Source organism: Pleurodeles waltl, chromosome 9, assembly GCF_031143425.1.
Source record: "Pleurodeles waltl isolate 20211129_DDA chromosome 9, aPleWal1.hap1.20221129, whole genome shotgun sequence".
Classification (NCBI taxonomy): domain Eukaryota; kingdom Metazoa; phylum Chordata; class Amphibia; order Caudata; family Salamandridae; genus Pleurodeles; species Pleurodeles waltl.
Genome location: NC_090448.1, coordinates 866357881 through 866375467, shown reverse-complemented (window position 1 = coordinate 866375467; position 17587 = coordinate 866357881). Strand labels below are relative to the sequence as shown.

Below are 17587 nucleotides of genomic sequence, written 5' to 3'. Positions count from 1 at the left end.
TGTTTTTTCCGTATTCTTTCTCACCGAAGAGCCAGGACATATTATCACCGAACAGTCAGTCAGCACAAAAAGAATGTACCAGACTGTTTTTTGTGCAAGCAGGGAACGGTTTGGCACTGGGAGAAATGCCTTAGGATGTTGGCCAATTCTCAACACGTTCCTTTCAACTTTGACCTACATTAGCCAGCATGTTTGAATATTTCTTTTTTATGGGAGTTTTTTTTTCCAGAAAGACCTCTCTGATTCTTTAAGATATAAAAAGGTGGCCCTGCTCAGGAGAGGTGGAATTTCCAAGACCTCGGTTAGGATTAGACTTAGAATGCCTGACATATCTGTCCTGTGAGGGTGGAGGTATCTTTCTCGCAGTTGAACGGGGTCATCTTCTTGCTGGCATGAGAAAGATGAGGAGCTTGGCAGGCCCTACGGTGATGAATTTTTACTTTATTCTTTGCTTTGCATAATCAGAACTACACATATTTGCTGTGTACATTACAGTTGAGAATCATTTTGGGTATATTTTCTTTTCATTGCTGAGACTAATTTTAAACGTGTGCTTTCGACCTACTAATCTCCTTTTTTAGGAACCTCGTGGTGAAATAATAATAAATGTCTTCTTTGAACCTAGAAGTGCATTCCAGAGATATCTGTCAGCTCGGTCATTAGTTAAAGCAAAACAGAGACTTAATGCAAACTGTTTCTTTTGTGAGAAAATAGTCCCCTTTTGGAAGGGAGTGCCTACTTGCCTGTGTAACTGAGGCAGGGGTTCTGGGTTGGTGGCTTCACAATGACACTCTTGCACACCATAGTCGATATAGACAGTAACAGATATAAATGGCCTTGCTGTGCCTTGGTCTTCTGGTGACCAAAGGTGACATTGCCTGAGCATGGAATGATCCAGAGCCTCCACCATTCGAGGGGTGGAGGAAGGGGATGGATTGCTGTATGAGTCTGGAAAGGCTGGTACACACAGCCAGGGGATGTCCACAGAAACACTACTAGGTTTGTAATGACTGGTGTCAGTTTAGAGGTATTCTCCTAGAGACCAATTAGGCATGCATGTGGACCTTGGATAAAGAACTTGCCACCTATGAGGCACACATGACTTAGGATGTAGCTTGTGTAGATGGGATGGGTGGTATATTCTAGATAATTCTAAGAATCTTCACAAACATAGTTTAAGAGGTTTAACTTTCATTGGCACCTATAATATTCCTGATAGCGTTATGGTGCAAGCTTCCATATTCAACATATTACTAGATTTCAGTTTCCATGTGTAATGTATTATTTGTAACAGTGTGAAAATTCCACAAACATCAGCATGTGGATAATAGAGCTCTTGACATCAAACAATGACCAACAATATGATACTACAGAATGAACAAGTTTACTTTAAGTAATGCTCTTTCTGGTAGAGACTCCATCTATCCGCAGATTCTTCACCTTTTGAATATTCCCCCAGGTGTCAGACTGTATCTGGAAACTTTTCATCATTACCTCTGTGCGCCATTGGGTGGCACCATAAGGCTCTGTACCGATGATGTTTCACTCTGGAAATGACAGGCAGGGCCTATAAAGGCACCACTCCCACACGGTGATCTCAGCTGTTTTCAAAACTGTCTGTGCCTCCAGGCGCAGAGCCCCAAAAGTAAATTGGTGTGACCAGTGTACAGATTTCTAGACTTGGGATCTGAAGCCCAATCATTGAATGGGGAGGATGAGATGGTAGGTGAGCAATCTGTGGCCAGAAAGTTTCTCTACCTGAAATAGCGTTACAGAAGATAAGTAACTTGTTCTTCTGAAGGAGACTTCTAGCCACCGATTTCTCACTGTTTGAATAGATACCAAAACAGTATCTATTCAGGGGTGGATCTATGAATGGTCTCAGACCAGAGAGCCCATGCAGGACCAAGTAGGTAAAGAGCCCTTCTAACTGTCCAGACAATAGCGATTTGTGAACATATGGAGGGACGCCCATGTATAAGCTCATTGCTCTCTTGGGATCTAAGTGATGGAGTTTCCTCTCCTCCTTTGAAGGGTAAGGCTCAGCACAGAACGCCAACAAGGTGACGTTTTGATCCATTTGCAACTGAATCACAACCTTAGACAATCAAGAAGTCTGCATATGCAAAACCAGTTTGTTCTGGGAAGAAAGTGGTGTATGGTGGGTGAACACAGAGAGGCTGAGGCTCGCTCACACACTACCGATGTTATAGTGATGAGGAACACTGTCTTCACGGTCAGGAGCCGCAAGGAAGTGGCTGTGAAGTGGGTCAAATAGAGTGCACATCAGAAAAGTGAGGACCAAGTTCAGGGCTGACAATGACATAATGAAGGGGGAGGAAGGAAACAAAAGTAACCCTTTCAAAAATTGCATATGTACTTCTAGACTTAAACAAAGAATGCTGATTTAGTAACTTAAAAAAACACAGAAAAAGACAAAAGATACCTTTTAACTGTAACCACAGCAAGGCCTTGCCAAGCTAGGAACAAAAACAACAAAACGTTGGATAACTTGCCCTGGAGGGGGGTCTATCTACCAATTACCAATCCAAGTCACAATCTCGCCCCAACAACAGGAGTATACAGTTTTTGTCTAGGGACCCCTGGCTGCCAAAATAACCTCTGCAGGATGGTCGAAGATGTCCAGCTGTCGCTGCCTATATCCAAGCATGAAGATGTAGGCTGCGATGGTCTGGATGCAGAATCCTGCTCAGCTGCTGCAACAGCAGATCCTTCCAAAGGCGCAGTCTGATTGGAAAACAGATGCTCATGCCTTGGAGTTCTGGATAGCATACTCTCCATGACTAATCTGGAAACACTAGGACTACTTGGGCTCGGTGTGTTCTGAATTTTTGGCAAAACTGGGGCAAGAGTGGAAGAGCATGCAGGAGTCCAGCATTCCGCCTTAGAAACTGCAACATGCAGAAGTACTGACATTGTGCATTTTTTGCGGTGATGAACACATCCAGCCAAGGTTCTTCCCTTTCAGGGAAGAGACATTGCCGTCTTCGGGTGTAATTGCCACTTGTGATCCCCTAGGCGCGGATGACTGGACTTGTCAGTCTTGACATTCAGTGATCCTTGTAGGTGGGTCACCACCAAGAAGATTTTCTAGTGTTCATGTCACTTCCAGAGGTGCAAAGTTTCCTGGCACAGGGTCTGTGACCCCATCCTGCTCTGTACGTTGCAGTATGACATGGCGGTGTTGTTGTCCATGAGCACCTTCCAGCCTCCTCTTGATGGATGGAAGGAAGGCTTTCAGCACCAAGCAGATAGCCCTCAGCTCCACAAGGTTGAAATGGAGCCAGGACTCCATGGAAGACCCGAGATCCCTGACCTCTGCCTCAGACAGCCACCCCATCCCAGCAGCAGTCTAGTGACCACCATTATAAGCTTTTGGTGGGTAATGGAGAGGGATATCTTGCTGACCCAATCCCAGTACAGTAGCCACCCATGCAGATCTTTTGTAGTCTCTTCTGAAATCTGGATGTAGTCGGAGAGGGCCCAATGATGCTGGGCCCACCAAGACTTCAGGTCCAATTGCAGAGCCTGCATATGCTACTTGGTGTGCTCGACCAGCAGGACTGCAGGAGGCCATCAGTACAAGCAGCCTCAGAGTCAACCTCATCAGGATCATAGCATGAATGTTATGGACTCTCTTTCTCTGGGGAAATGGCACAAAAATGAACCGTATCTAGAATGGTAAACCCAAAAGGCGGTGCACCGCCAAATACGCAAACACGTAGAGTGTGATAAGAGTCCAGTACTCCAGTAGTAGAAATGAAAAGATACTCCTTTTTAATATTGTTAAAGTCCACTTTCTTTTGTTAATTCGATTGATTTGTGTTTTCCTTCATTAGGTATTCCATTTATCATTTGGACTCGATTTCTGTGACTGACTGGTTACTGTTCCGGTACGCCTTCTCTCTTTTTTTCATTAGCACTTTCCTTACATTATTCTATACTTAATCTTCATTGTAATAATTGGTACGTAGGTGTTATTTTGTCTTAACGGTGTCTCATCTTAACATTTTCTACCTCAATACGTCTCTCTCACTTCTGTTCTTTCAGCACAATATCAGGGTCATGCACTGGGTGACACCTTTATTTTATTTTATTTTATCTTCACGCTTTTTGTAATTTGGATATGTTCCTCGCCACCTTTCCTGTTCCCTCTTGGTATTAGCTATATACATTTGTTCCGGGCTTTTATGTTACATGTTATTTAGATACTATATTATTGTGGCACTTTTGTGCATTTTCTAATATTTGTATTTTACAGTGTAGGGTGTCTCATTCTGTGTTGGTACGCAAAAACGTATCCTTACTTATTCTGTTCATTGCGAATCATTGTCTATTTTTACTTTCACTGTTTGTGCCTCCATGTAAATAGGTTCTTACTATGTATTACAATTTGTACACTCTTGTCCTATGTTGTATTACAGCCCTGAAGAAGCCCCTTTGGTGGGCGAAACGCGTTGGCTGTCATTTTACTGCACCCATTGATGTATGTACGGAATTGTGCGAATATCAAGCAGTGGACTTTAACAATATTAAAAAGGAGGATCTTTTCATTTCTACTACTGGAGTACTGGACTCCTATTACAATCTACGTGTTTGCGTATTTGGCGGTGCACCGCCTTTTGGGTTTATCTGAATGGGGCTAGTTTGGCCTATGAGGCCCTCTATGCAGCAGGGTCCGTGGTGGAGTTGCACACCTGTTGACACCAGATATAAAGTTCTTTCTGTCTATACAGTGTTGGGCTCGGAGTGTTTACAAGTTGTTTTTCTTCGAAGAAGTGTTTTCGAGTCACGGGACCGAGTGACTCCTCCCTTTCGGCTCCATTGCGCATGGGCGTCGACTCCATCTTAGATTGTTTTTCCTGCATAGGGTGAGGTAGGAGTTGGTAGAATGAGGATACTAAAGATGCCCATGCAATGGAGTAGATATGTATGTACATAGTTTGCGGTAAAGGAATATTTATTTACATATATATACAATTTAAGTGCAACTAAAACTGCCACAGGTTCCCGGGGAGGTGGGAGTGCGCATGTGAATCTGCAGCGCAACATGCCACGAACAGATGTACACTGGGTAAGTGACATTTTCCGTTCGATGGCATGTGTAGCTGCAGATACACATGCTGTGCATAGACTACAAAGCAGTAATCCTCCCGAAAGCGGTGGTCAGCCTGTAGGAGTTGAAGTTGTATGAAATAATGTTCTTAATAGAGCCTGTCCTAGTGGCTTGTTGTGTTGCTAACACATCTACACAGTAACGCTTAGTAAAGGTATGAGGTGTTGACCAGGTCGCTGCTTTACAAATCTCTGTCATTGGTATATTACCTAGAAAGGCCATTGTGGCTCCTTTCTTTCTAGTGGAGTGTGCCTTTGGTGTAATGGGTAATTCTCTTTTAGCTTTGAGGTAACAGGCCTGAATACATTTGACTATCCATCTGGCTATGCCCTGTTTGGATATTGGGTTACCGGCATGGGGTTTTTGGAAAGCAACGAACAATTGTTTAGTTTTACGAAATGCTTTTGTTCTGTCTATGTAATACATTAGCGCTCTTTTTATGTCTAATGTATGTAGTGCTCTTTCTGCTACCGAGTCTGGTTGTGGGAAGAAGACTGGGAGTTCAACTGTTTGGTTTAGATGAAACGGTGATATGGCTTTTGGTAAAAAATGTGGGTTTGTACGGAGAACCACTTTATGTTTGTGTATTTGTATAAAGGGTTCTTGGATAGTAAACGCCTGAATTTCGCTAACTCTTCGTAATCAAGTGATGGCTATTAGAAAAGCTACTTTTCAAGTCAAGAATTGGATTTGACAAGAATGCATGGGTTCAAATGGTGGACCCATGAGTTGTGTAAGTACAATATTGAGATTCAACGTGGGTACTGGTGGGGTTCTTGGAGGTATGATCCTTTTCAGTCCTTCCATAAATGCTTTAATAACTGGGATTCTAAAAAAGTGACTTTGTATGTTTAATCTGCAGGCAAGCAGATATTGTAGTGAGATGAATTTTAATGGAAGAAAAAGCGAGATTCGCTTTTTGCAAGTGTAGTAAGTAACTCACAATGTTTTGTATGGAGGCCTCTAATAGCGTGATTTGATTTGCTTGGCAGTAGAAAACAAACCTTTTCCATTTATTAGCATAACAATGCCTTGTTGTCGGTTTTCTTGCCTGTTTAATGACTTCCATACATTAATTTGAAAGGTTTAGATATCCAAATTCTAAGACTTCAGGAGCCAGATTGCTAGGTTGAGCGATGCTGGATTGGGGTGTCTGATCTGTTGTTTGTGACGTGTTAACAGATCTGGTCTGTTTGGGAGTTTGATTCGTGGTACTACCGAGAAGTCCAACAGTGTGGTGTACCACGGTTGGCGAGCCCACGTTGGTGCTATGAGTATTAGTTTGAGTTTGTTTTGACTCAGTTTGTTGACTAGGAAAGGAATGAGCGGGAGAGGGGGAAAAGCGTAAGCAAATATCCCTGACCAACTAATCCATAGAGCATTGCCCTTGGACTGCCAGGGTGTTGGTACCTGGATGGGAAGTTTTGGCATTTTGCGTTCTGTCTTGTTGCAAACAGATCTATGTCTGGTGTCCCCCAGCGGTAGAAGTAACCTTTTATAATCTGGGGATGTATTTCCCACTCGTGAGTTAGCTGTTGATCTCAACTGAGATTGTCGGCTAACTGATTGTGAATGCCTGGTATATATTGTGCTATCAGGTGAATGTTGTTGTGAATTGCCCAATGCCATTTTTTTTGTGCCAGGAGACGCAGTTGTGACGAGTGTGTCCCCCCCTGTTTGTTTAAATAGTACATTGTTGTCATATTGTCTGTTTTGACAAGAATGTGTTTGTGGACTAGAAGGGGTTGAAAGGCTTTTAGTGCTAGAAAGACTGCTAGTAGTTCTAAGAGATTTATGTGAAGTTGTTTTTGTTGATTGTCCCATTGACCTTGATGCTATGATTGTTGAGGTGTGCTCCCCACCCAATCATGGAAGCGTCTGTTGTGATAATGGCGTGAGGCACTGGGTCTTGAAATGGCCGCCCTTTGTTTAAATTGACAGGGTTCCACCATTGAAGCGAAGATTGTGTTTGGCGGTTTATCAACACTAAGGGGGTCATTCTGACTCCCGCCGGACGCGGTCACCGCGCGCCCGGCAGGAGCCGCCAAAATACCGTACCGCGGTCGGAAGACCGCGGTGGGTATTTTGAGGTTTCCCCTGGGCTGGCGGGCGGTCGCCAAAAGACCGCCCGCCAGCCCAGGGAAAAACTCCCTTCCCACGAGGATGCCGGCTCGTAATCGAGCTGGCGGAGTGGGAAGGTGCGACGGGTGCTGTTGCACCCGTCGCGTATTTCACTGTCTGCCAAGCAGACAGTGAAATACTTGTAGGGGCCCTCTTACGGGGGCCCCTGCAGTGCCCATGCCAGTGGCATGGGCACTGCAGGGGCCCCCAGGGGCCCCGCGACCCCCCCTACCGCCATCCGGTTCCCGGCGGGCGGACCGCCGGGAACTGGATGGTGGTAGGGGGGGTCGGAATCCCCTCGGCGGCGCAGCAAGCTGCGCCGCCTTGGAGGATTCCAACGGGCAGTGGTAAACCGGCGGGAGACCGCCGGTTTACCCTTTCTGACCGCGGCTGAACCGCCGCGGTCAGAATGCCCTCGGGAGCACCGCCAGCCTGTTGGCGGTGCTCCCGTGGTCGGTGGCCCTGGCGGCCACCGGCCGCCAGGGTCAGAATGACCCCCTAAATCTTAAAGTTGACCATGTGCCTGCGTCCATTGTTTTGCTAGGCACTGTTGTAAGGGCTGCATGTTTAGTCGTGCGTTTGGGACAATAGCGAGGCATGAGGACATCATGCCTAGTAGTTTCATTACAAACCTGACTGTGTATTGTTGGTTTGGTTGCATGCTTATATTATATTTTGAAACGATTTAACTCTTTGTGGACTTGGAGTGGCAATCACTTTTTGTGTGTTGAGTGTGGCTCCCAAGTATTGTTGTAATTGGGATGGTTGCAAGTGAGATTTCTGGTAATTTATAGAAAACCCTAGTTTGTGTAGAGTATCTATTACGTACTGCGTGTGACTTTGACACTGGTGTTGAGTATTGGATTTTATTACCAAGTCGTCTAGATACAGGAATACATGCATGTGATGTCTCATTATATGAGCTGCTACTACCGCTAGGCATTTTGTAAATACTCTGGGTGCTGTTGTTATCCCGAAGGGCAATACTTTGAATTGGTAATGGTTGCCCTGTATTACAAATCTGAGGTAATTCCTGTGAGATGGATGAATGGGTATGTGAAAATACGCATCCTTTAAATCCAGTGTTGCTATGTATTATCCTTGTTTTAGTAAGGGAACTACGTCCTGTAGTCTTACCATGTCGAAATGGTCTGATTTGATGAAGAGATTTAACGTTCTGAGATCTAGAATTGGCCTTAATGTTTTGTCTTTTTTGGGAATAAGGAAATATAGGGAGTAAACCCCTGTTCCTTTCTGATGATGGGGTACTATTTCTATGGCTTGTTTTGCTAGTAGTGCTTGCACCTCTATTTGTAGTAGGTCTAGATGTTGTGCTGACATTTTGTGTTCTTGGGGGAACGTCTGGAGGGAAATTTGTGAACTCTATGCAGTAACCATGTTGGATAAATCATAGAACCCATGTGTCTGTGGTAATGTCTGACCAATTGCTGTGGTATCTTGTTAATCTCCCCCCCACTGGTGATGTGTGTTGGGGGAGTGTGACAATGAAGTCACTGCTTGCTACTAGGGGTCTGCTTGGCAGGCTGAAATGTTCCCCTTCCTCTTGGGCACTGTTCCCTGTAGGAACCACGAAACCCCCCTCTCTGGTACTGAGACTGGTAAGTGGGTTTTGTTTGGGAGGTGGATGGCTCTGAGGGTTGGTGTCTAAACCCTCCCCTAAACTGTGGCTTCCTAAATGTTCCCCTATATTGAGAAGAATAGAGCGCGCCCATGGCTTTGGCCGTGTGTGTGTCCTTCTTCATCTTCTCTATTGCGGTGTCCACCTCCGGCCCAAATAGTTGGTGTTGGTTGAACAGCATATTTAATACCGCTTGCTGGATCTCTGGCTTAAAACCAGAACTTCGTAGCCATGCATGCCTCCTGATGGTAACTGCTGTATTGACAGACCGTGCTGCTGTATCAGCAGAGTCCAGTGCAGAGCGGAGATGGCCTGTCCCTCCTCCACCACCTGTTGAGCACGCTTTTGATGCTGCTTTGGTAGATGTTGGATAATATCCTGCATCTCGTCCAAATGTGCTCTGTCGTAACGGGCAAGGAGGGCTTGTGAATTGGCAATGCCACTCTTTCCTGCTGCGTCGAACTTGCAGCTTTCTTTATCAGGGGGTGGCGCATCCCCTGACGATTGTGAATTTGCCCGCTTTCTTGCGGCCCTCACTACAACCGAGTCTGGAGGGAGCTGTTGTGTAATAGACACAGGGTCTGACGGGGGAGGTTTATATTTTTTCTCGACCCTTGGTGTGATGGCCCTTCCTTTCACTAGTTCTTGGAAAACCTGTTGTGCATGCTTAAGCATGCCCAGTAACATTGGCAGGCTTTGATACGAAGCGTGCGTGGATGCCAGAGTGTTAAACAGAAAGTCATCCTCCACTGGTTCTGAATGCATGGTAACATTGTGAAATGTCGCTGCTCTGGCCAGTTCTTGCGTGTAAGATGTGCTATCCTCTGGAGGTGAAGGCTTTGAAGCTGGTGGGTCGTATAGATCCCAGGTGTCTGCATCGTCCTGCGTCATCCCAGTACGTGTGGGTGACTGGTCCATTGGTGTACCCACTGGTGACAGTTGTGGCGAGTGAAGTGGTGACGTTTGTGGTGAGAAATGTGGGAGTGGTGACCTTTCTCTAACCACTTTGGCTTTTGGTTGCTCAGTTTCAGTCTCTTGAAAAGCCAGTTTTCTCAAACTTGAGCGGAGGGATGGTTTGTATTTTCCCTGTGTCTTTTTGGATTTGTAGCCTTGGTTGAGTCTGCTCAAGCTCTTCCAAATCCAGTTCCTGCTCGAATCTGTGCCTCTCTTTGAGTTGTGAGAGAGCCCCTGCTCTACCGTATAGGAAGTCTTTTTCAGCTCTGAAGCCGGTTTTCTCGGTACCGAAAGCCCCATAGATACTGTTGGTCTCGGCTCCGAGAGGCTCTTTCGAGGCTTGCTCGACTCGACCAATCAATGTTAACTCTTTTCGGTGCCGGTTACTCGACCTGAGTCGGAAGACTTCAGCACTAACTTGGCCTTTTTCAGTGCCGATGATGGTATTTGGTCACCGCCTTTCTTGTGGGTCGAGCCATGGTCTTCCGGCAGTGGCGTCCCCGAGGCCTTTTGTTTCTTTATTTGACTTTGGGTCTGGGACTGGGCAGGTTTAGTCACTTTTTGCGCCGCCGTCGGTGGCCGTTCTCCGTCGGAGTCATCCGAATCCGAACCCTGAATCAAAATTCTCATTCCTTCCTCCTCGACGTCGAGGTGTTGTGTCGACTTCGATGCCATCTGCAAACGTCTTACGTGTCGATCTCTTAAGGTCTTCTTGGATCGAAAAGTTTTGCAGACCTCCCAAATATCCTCTCTGTGTTCTGGCGACAAACACAGATTACAGACTCGATGCTGGTCTGTATAAGGATACTTGGCGTGACACGTCGGACAGAAGCGGAAGGGGGTCCGGTCCATGAGTCTTCGATGACGGGTGTGGTCGGGCCGACCAGGCCTCGGTTAAGTGCGGAAGCCCCAAAGGACCGCCGAAGCGGTTGTGTCGTCGGTGCCGATGTAACTATACTAAACCGCTCCTGAACGCAAACAATACCGACGGATTTGGATGTTTTTCTAAGTTTTCCCGATTCGAATTACGGAGCGAAGAGGAACACGTCCGAACCCGATGGCGGAAATAAAACAATCTAAGATGGAGTCGACGCCCAGGCGCAATGGAGCCGAAAGGGAGGAGTCACTCGGTCCTGTGACTCGAAAAGACTTCTTCGAAGAAAAACAACTTGTAACACTCCGAGCCCAACACTAGATGGCAGCAACAGTGCACAGCATGTGTATCTGCAGCTACACATGCCATCGAACACACACATTATATATATATATATATATATATATATATATATATATATATATATATATATATATACACACACACACACACAAACACACACACTCATAAACAGTAAGAGGCATAAAAAGGGTTAGAAAACAGTGTTAAATAGCAATATGCAACATCAGCCCTAGGGCGAGCCCAAACCCCCAGCGACCAGGAATGCTGGAGTAAAACACTGGATTTCCCTATAACCACCCCAAAGGAAGAAAATAAGAAAATGAAGACACCCAGAACAGCCTGCAAGGAACCAGCAGTGAAAAACTGAAGATGGAGACCTGTGAAAAGAGTCCAGATGTGTCTGTGGAGTCCAGGGGGAAGTAGGAGATACTACCCATCCAGAGGTACTTTTTGGAATTGGTTGACGAAGAAGGGAGACAGGTCAGCACTGCAGCACCGAAGCTGGAGAAGAGTTACTGATGCATGCAAAAGGTGTCCCACGCTGGAAGCTGGATTGCAGATGAGTGTCGGTGAAGGATTTCCAACAACAAGCCTTGGCAAAGGCAAACTTGTGGTTGAAGGGAAAGGGGTGCTGCCGGAGACCAGCAAGGTCCAGTAGGACTCTACCCTGGAGGGGGAGTCACAGGGGAACCTCCATGTCGCAGAAGGCCCACAGGAGCAGAGGCAGTACCCACAGGTGCCCCACCCTACAGAGACACAGACGTTGTTGGAGCAGCCCATGCACTACCACAGAAGTTACTCCCACGTCGCCTGAGGACCATGCAAAGGTCCAGAAGTTGCAGGAGGGAGTGCTGGGGGCTGGAGCTACACATCGTCTGAAGTTCCCCTTGGAGGAGAAGCAACAAGCCTTGGCAGCTGCAAAGGATGCGGTGCACGGGGTACTGTCTTGCGTGGAGTGGAAAGGACTTACGACCACCAAAGTGCGACAGTTGGTAGAGAGGACCAAGGGAGACTCTCTGGACCACCACCCGTGTTGCAGAACCCATGCCACTCAGGATAAGGGGAGATCCACGCAGTCGGTCGTCGATGCAGCCAGGCACCTGTACTTACAGGGAAGTGATGCCTACACCCCAAGGGAGATTCCTTCTTCTTCTCGTGCAGGCTGAAGAGTTGCAGTCCTCTTAGGATGCAGAGCCGGTGAAATGTTGCAAAATTGGCAGGAGTTCCAGATACAATGTTGTAGAAGAGTCTTCCTCATGGATCTGAGGCTTGTAGGTTCCTGGAGGGTCCAGTTGCAGTTCCTGGGGCCAGACATCGAAGCAGAGGTTGCAGAGGAGTCCTGCTGGAGTCTTGCAAGCTGAATCTGAGGACCCACCCCAGAGGAAGACCCTATATAGCCCAAAGAAGGGGCTTGGTCACCTAACCAAGATAACTACCTATCAGAGGGTGCCTCTGACGTCACCTCCCTGGCCTGGCCACTCAAATCCTCCCAGAGTTCCCTGTCAACCTTGAAATCAAGATGGCAGAACCCAGGGACCCTCTGGAGGAGCTCTGGGCAGCACCCCTGGGCTGGTGATGGACAGGGGAGTGGTCACTCCCCTTTCCCTCACCCTGTTTCGTGCCAGAGCAGGGACAGGGGGGTCCCTGAACCGGTATGGATTGGTTTATGCATGGAGGACACCAAATGTGTCCTTCAAAGCAAAACCAGTGGCTTGGGGAGGCTACTCCTCCCAAGTCAGTCACACCTATTTTTAAAGGGAGAGGATGTTACCTCCTCTCCCAAAGGAAATCCATTGTTTTGTCATCCTGGGCTTGATCAGATCAAGCAGCAGGAGGGCAGAAACCTATTTGAAGAGTGGCACCAGCTAGGCTGCCTGTGAAAACCCTGCAAGACTGGCGGTAGCAATGCTGGGGGTCCTCTAAGGAGCCCACAGAGTGCATGGGATCATACTTCCAATAATTGCAACAGTATTGGGGTATGATTCGGACATGTTTTACATCAAACATGCCCGGGTTCGGAGTTACCATTATGTAGCTGGACATAGGTAGTGACCTATGTTCAGTACATGCGTAAAATGCCGTCCCCACACTCACGAAGTCCAGTTAAATGGAGCTGGAGTTAGTGGGGGCACCTCTGCTAGTGCAGTGGTGCCCTCACACACACACAGGTACCTGCACCCTGCCCTCTGGGCTGAGAGGGCTACCATAGGGGTGACTTACAGTGACCTGGTGCAGTGACCTGTAGTGAAAACGGATGCGTGCATCCGGTTCATGCAGACTGCAATGGCAGGCCTGCTGAACCCTTTGCATGGGCTCCCTATGGGTGGCAGAATAACTGATGCACCCATAGGGATCCCCTGGAACCCTAATGCCCTGGGTACCTAGGTACCATATACTAGGGACTTACATGGGGGCACCAGCCTGCCACTCGTGGGTAGAAAGGTTAGAAGCAACCAAATTTAGAGGAGAGAGCATAATCACTGGGGTCCTGGTTAGCAGGATCCCAGTGAACACAGTCAAACACACTGACAACAGGCAGAAAATGGGGATAACCATGTCAAGAAAGAGGGCACTTTTCTACAAGACCTGATTTAGGGTAGATATCAAGGCCAAAGTGGTCCTGCAACTCATTGTGCCAGGTGTCACTATGATAAGCCTGAGCGAACTCATTAGCTGCTTTATAATTGATGTCTGAGTCCGAGGGGAAAAGGTAATGTAAGTTGTGTGCTCTCCTTTGTGGAGGCGGAAAATCAAGTGGGAAAGCAGTGCCTCGAAATCAGATGGGGGCAGCTTCGGTCAAGGTCTGATCATCGCCGACAGAGAATACAATGAGTATCTCCTTGTCCAGAGGCGAGGTATGTGGCACTGGCGTCGAAGTCCCAGGAACTGGTATGTAATGCAGCGCCGGAGGCGTGGATCAGAATTGATGCTGGAGGCATTGTGATGGGCTTGGAGGGTCACACAAGCTCCACGGGCGATTCCGTTGGCAATACTCCAGAGGGAGAGCCTCTTGATTCCTTGGGCCCTGGGGCCCAAGGTTGCGCCGGAGGGTGTAGGCAAAAATCTGAAGATCCGGAACATGGCCTTGCAGAACTCCACGATCTATTTAGGAGTGACGGACAGGCCGAAAAATCCTGGTTTTGCTGGAACCAGTTGTGGGATCGGTTCAGAAGTTGATGGACTCCAGGACCAAGAACAAAAGCCAGGGGAACGCGAGTGGCGAGAGAGGGCCCAGACCTGTTTTAGTTTTTTGTGCTTTTTTTGGGACTTCTGGACGAATTAAATCGCAACAAAGACTGGCTTCAGAAATGGCTTCATCGATGTCTAGAACAAGAACCGAACTGGGCCACCGAATTAGGCAGGTCCCTTATCTTCTTATGTTTGCTGGTGTAGAGTTTCATCCTGCAGTCTCGGATAAGCTTTGGTTTTCTAGATGCGCAGTCGTTGCAGGCCTTAGAGTTGTAACTCGACCCAAGGCACACCTGATGGGGATCATAGACACCTTTTTGCGACAGTCCTTAAAAGGGCTTGAAACCAGTGATTTTTAGGGTGACATTGCTTTGCACACTGCTGAATTTCAACTCATTTTTTGAGGTAAAGGTCTCTGAGAGACAAAGAAGAGAGCTTCATATCAGTGTCAGGTGTTGCGAAAAGAAAGGAACGGACGTCAGCCTGTGGGAGTGGCGTCTTAATAGGTCCGCACAACATTTCTGGAGCAGAAAAACATCTGTGCAGATCTGTACGGTGCAACCTACTGGCATGCATAGATACTGCTGAAAAGTTTCCAGATCCAGTCTGATGCATGAGGATATTCAAAAGAAAAGGAATCTGCAACTAGGAGTCTCCTTCAGAACGATAATGTATCCAGCATTTGTTTACATATTTTGTAAGATGATAACTTGTAGCTGATTTGTAACACTGTTGCAAAACTTAAAAACGTTTCTGCTAAGTCCCACCCTTGTAACGACATATCAGTGCCAGTGGTGGGTCATGGCCTTTCTTGATGGTCATTTGCTTTCTTCCAGGCTCTGTTCCTTTGAGCAGGGATGGTGGTCGTTGTGGGTTTACGTAAGAATGGTAAAGCCTCTTTAAACAGAAACGATGTTCTAAAGCAAGTAAACGAAAGCATTTCGAAAAATATAGCTAATAATTAGTTGTCATGGACTACAGAAAGTAAAGGTAATCAAAGCAGGGAATAGTTTAAACAAGGACTGGAAGGGCCTTCTCTGTTAATTAAATGAATTATATTACGTTACCTATACAAATGAACAAGCATTAGCAAAGCGAACATATCTGGATTGCGTTCAATAGGCACATGGTGACACGTTTATTCCACGCATACTAAAAAGTGCAGCAAAACATTTTGTAGCTACTTCACCCACAAAACGATGTTTTCAGTAGATCAACGTAAATATCTGTGATATCCCGTGGCTCTATATCTGCTGTATGAAACTCATTAATGTGCCCAAAGACAGAAGCAAGATACTAAAAGATATTGATATAATTAAAAAAGAGTAAAGGATACAAGGAGTACAGGAGCAAGATAAAGAAAATGAAGGTTTATTGTGGGTATCCACTAATGCAATAATTGTAAAGGGCAAACAATTATATGTTAATAGAAAGTTTTCGTATTCAAGAAAATAGTTAGTAAAAGTAGTTGTAAGAAGTATTGCTTTCTATAGGCTACAAGAGAAAAGACAATCTGAGATCAACAGTGGATTAAAGCAATGTTATTAATTTGATCTTAATGCAAAAGCAATTCAAAACACAAGCATCTGAAATGAACTAGCTAAGGATTAAACGCCCAAAATGAATCCTGGAGCACTCGGTGTCCAGAGATAAACACACACAACCAGGAGGGATGGGAAAATCAAGCACATAGGTATCCTAATAACCCAAGAATTACCACATTTGCCATGAGTGGGCAACCTGATGCCATCAATGCGCCCTGTATGCCCAAAATGAATGTCTATGTGCCAATATATACAGAGATGCGCACATGTCATTTACGATTTTTTTGTTAACACCCTTTCGCCATGGCCCTGCTCCCACAACAGCTGCATAAACATTTTAAAGGTGTTTTTGTTTTAAGACAGAGCCAATTCAGTTTTAAACGAGGACATGTTACATGGTTTTTAAAGCTCTCACCAGGCACACTGTTTAGCTTAGAATGGCTTTGGCTAACTTTCTAGTATGTTATTGTCCTTCAACATAGTATTAGAGCTTGAACTCCCTCTGATGTTTTCTCGGCAGATTAAGCCTTTTCACTTTTCTTCAAATTCTAAAAAAATTGAAGTTTTTGTCAAGCTGTTTAAATGATAAAAAAATGAAATGTCAGTGCGAAATGAAGCCTAATGATCGGGCCAGCAGACTAGTGCCATTGAGTGAACAGGTAGAGATCGGCATACCTATCCTAAAGAAAGAGTTCTCTGTCTTGATATGATTCATTTAAAGAGAGAAAGATGCTATCCATCTTAGTGGTCTTTTGCTCTGTTGATGCCTTCTCGATATGGAACGCTTATCTAGGTCTGGGCTGCGTGTGCATGTTGCTGGATGAAAAGATCCATCTCAGGTATCCTGGTTAGCAGTGACTCCATATATCCATTACACGGTGACAGGATGGATATTGCATTGATATATAATGCCAAATTAATACAGTCCCAAGAGATTTTACTTGTTTATGTGGCTTCAAAAGTGAATGGCCACACAATTATCAATGAGCTTGTTTAAAACTAATAGTTTAGACACTGGCTTGAGATTTACAAGGTCAAGAACACATCTACTTTAGTTTCTCTAGAGGTGAAATATTTGGTCCAGGTAAGACACGTGTCATTTCAATAAGAAGATGGTGATCTCTTGTTGATAGTATTAATCAACTGATCATAATTATGATGTTAATTAAGTTATTAGGAGTATTTTCTCATTTTTGATCAGTTTAAATCGTGCTTTCTTGCACCAATAATTAAATGTAACTACGTTATTATACAGTGCACTTGTGGAAATGTTGTGAAGTGATAAACAACGTCTGGTCTGTATGCCAGCTCTGGAATGGTGGTGTCTTCCCAAGCTCTGCGACTGTCTTAGGCCTTTTCACTTGCCCTGAGACAGGAATCGCAAATGTTCCAAGTGTTTTCTGAACCCTTCGTACAGCAGCTGGAGCGATGTGGGCTTCAATGGCATGGGGCTCTAAACAACAGAATAAGCCATAGCTTTCTTTTGAGCAGACATGGAGCAAGACTGCTGTGACCACTTTCCAAAGAAACAGAATTCAGGCGAAGACAATGAGAGGTTCTGGGAAGAAATAAGATCCAACGGGATGCAGAACGAGAGCACTCCTATTGAGCCAGCAGCTGTGCATTAGTACACCTTGGGTCTAGGGCAGAAAAGAGATTAGTACAAGGAGCTTTGCGATTCCATGTCCCCCTTTATGAGGTATGATCGAAACAAGGCTTTTACCCCAACCAAGAGTGAATGTCCTTACATCCCAGTGATGGGGCTCAAGTCACATCTTTCAGATCTTTGTTAAGGGTACCTGGAGGCCAATGAACTAAGGCACCAC

General features: G+C 45.8%; 1 protein-coding gene across 2 annotated transcripts in view; it reads right to left on the bottom strand.

Moving 5' to 3' along the window:
• Positions 1–17587, bottom strand: part of SPATA7 (spermatogenesis associated 7) — a 408620-nt gene that overhangs the window by 7006 nt on the left and 384027 nt on the right. The gene's annotated exons all lie outside the window — the stretch shown is intronic.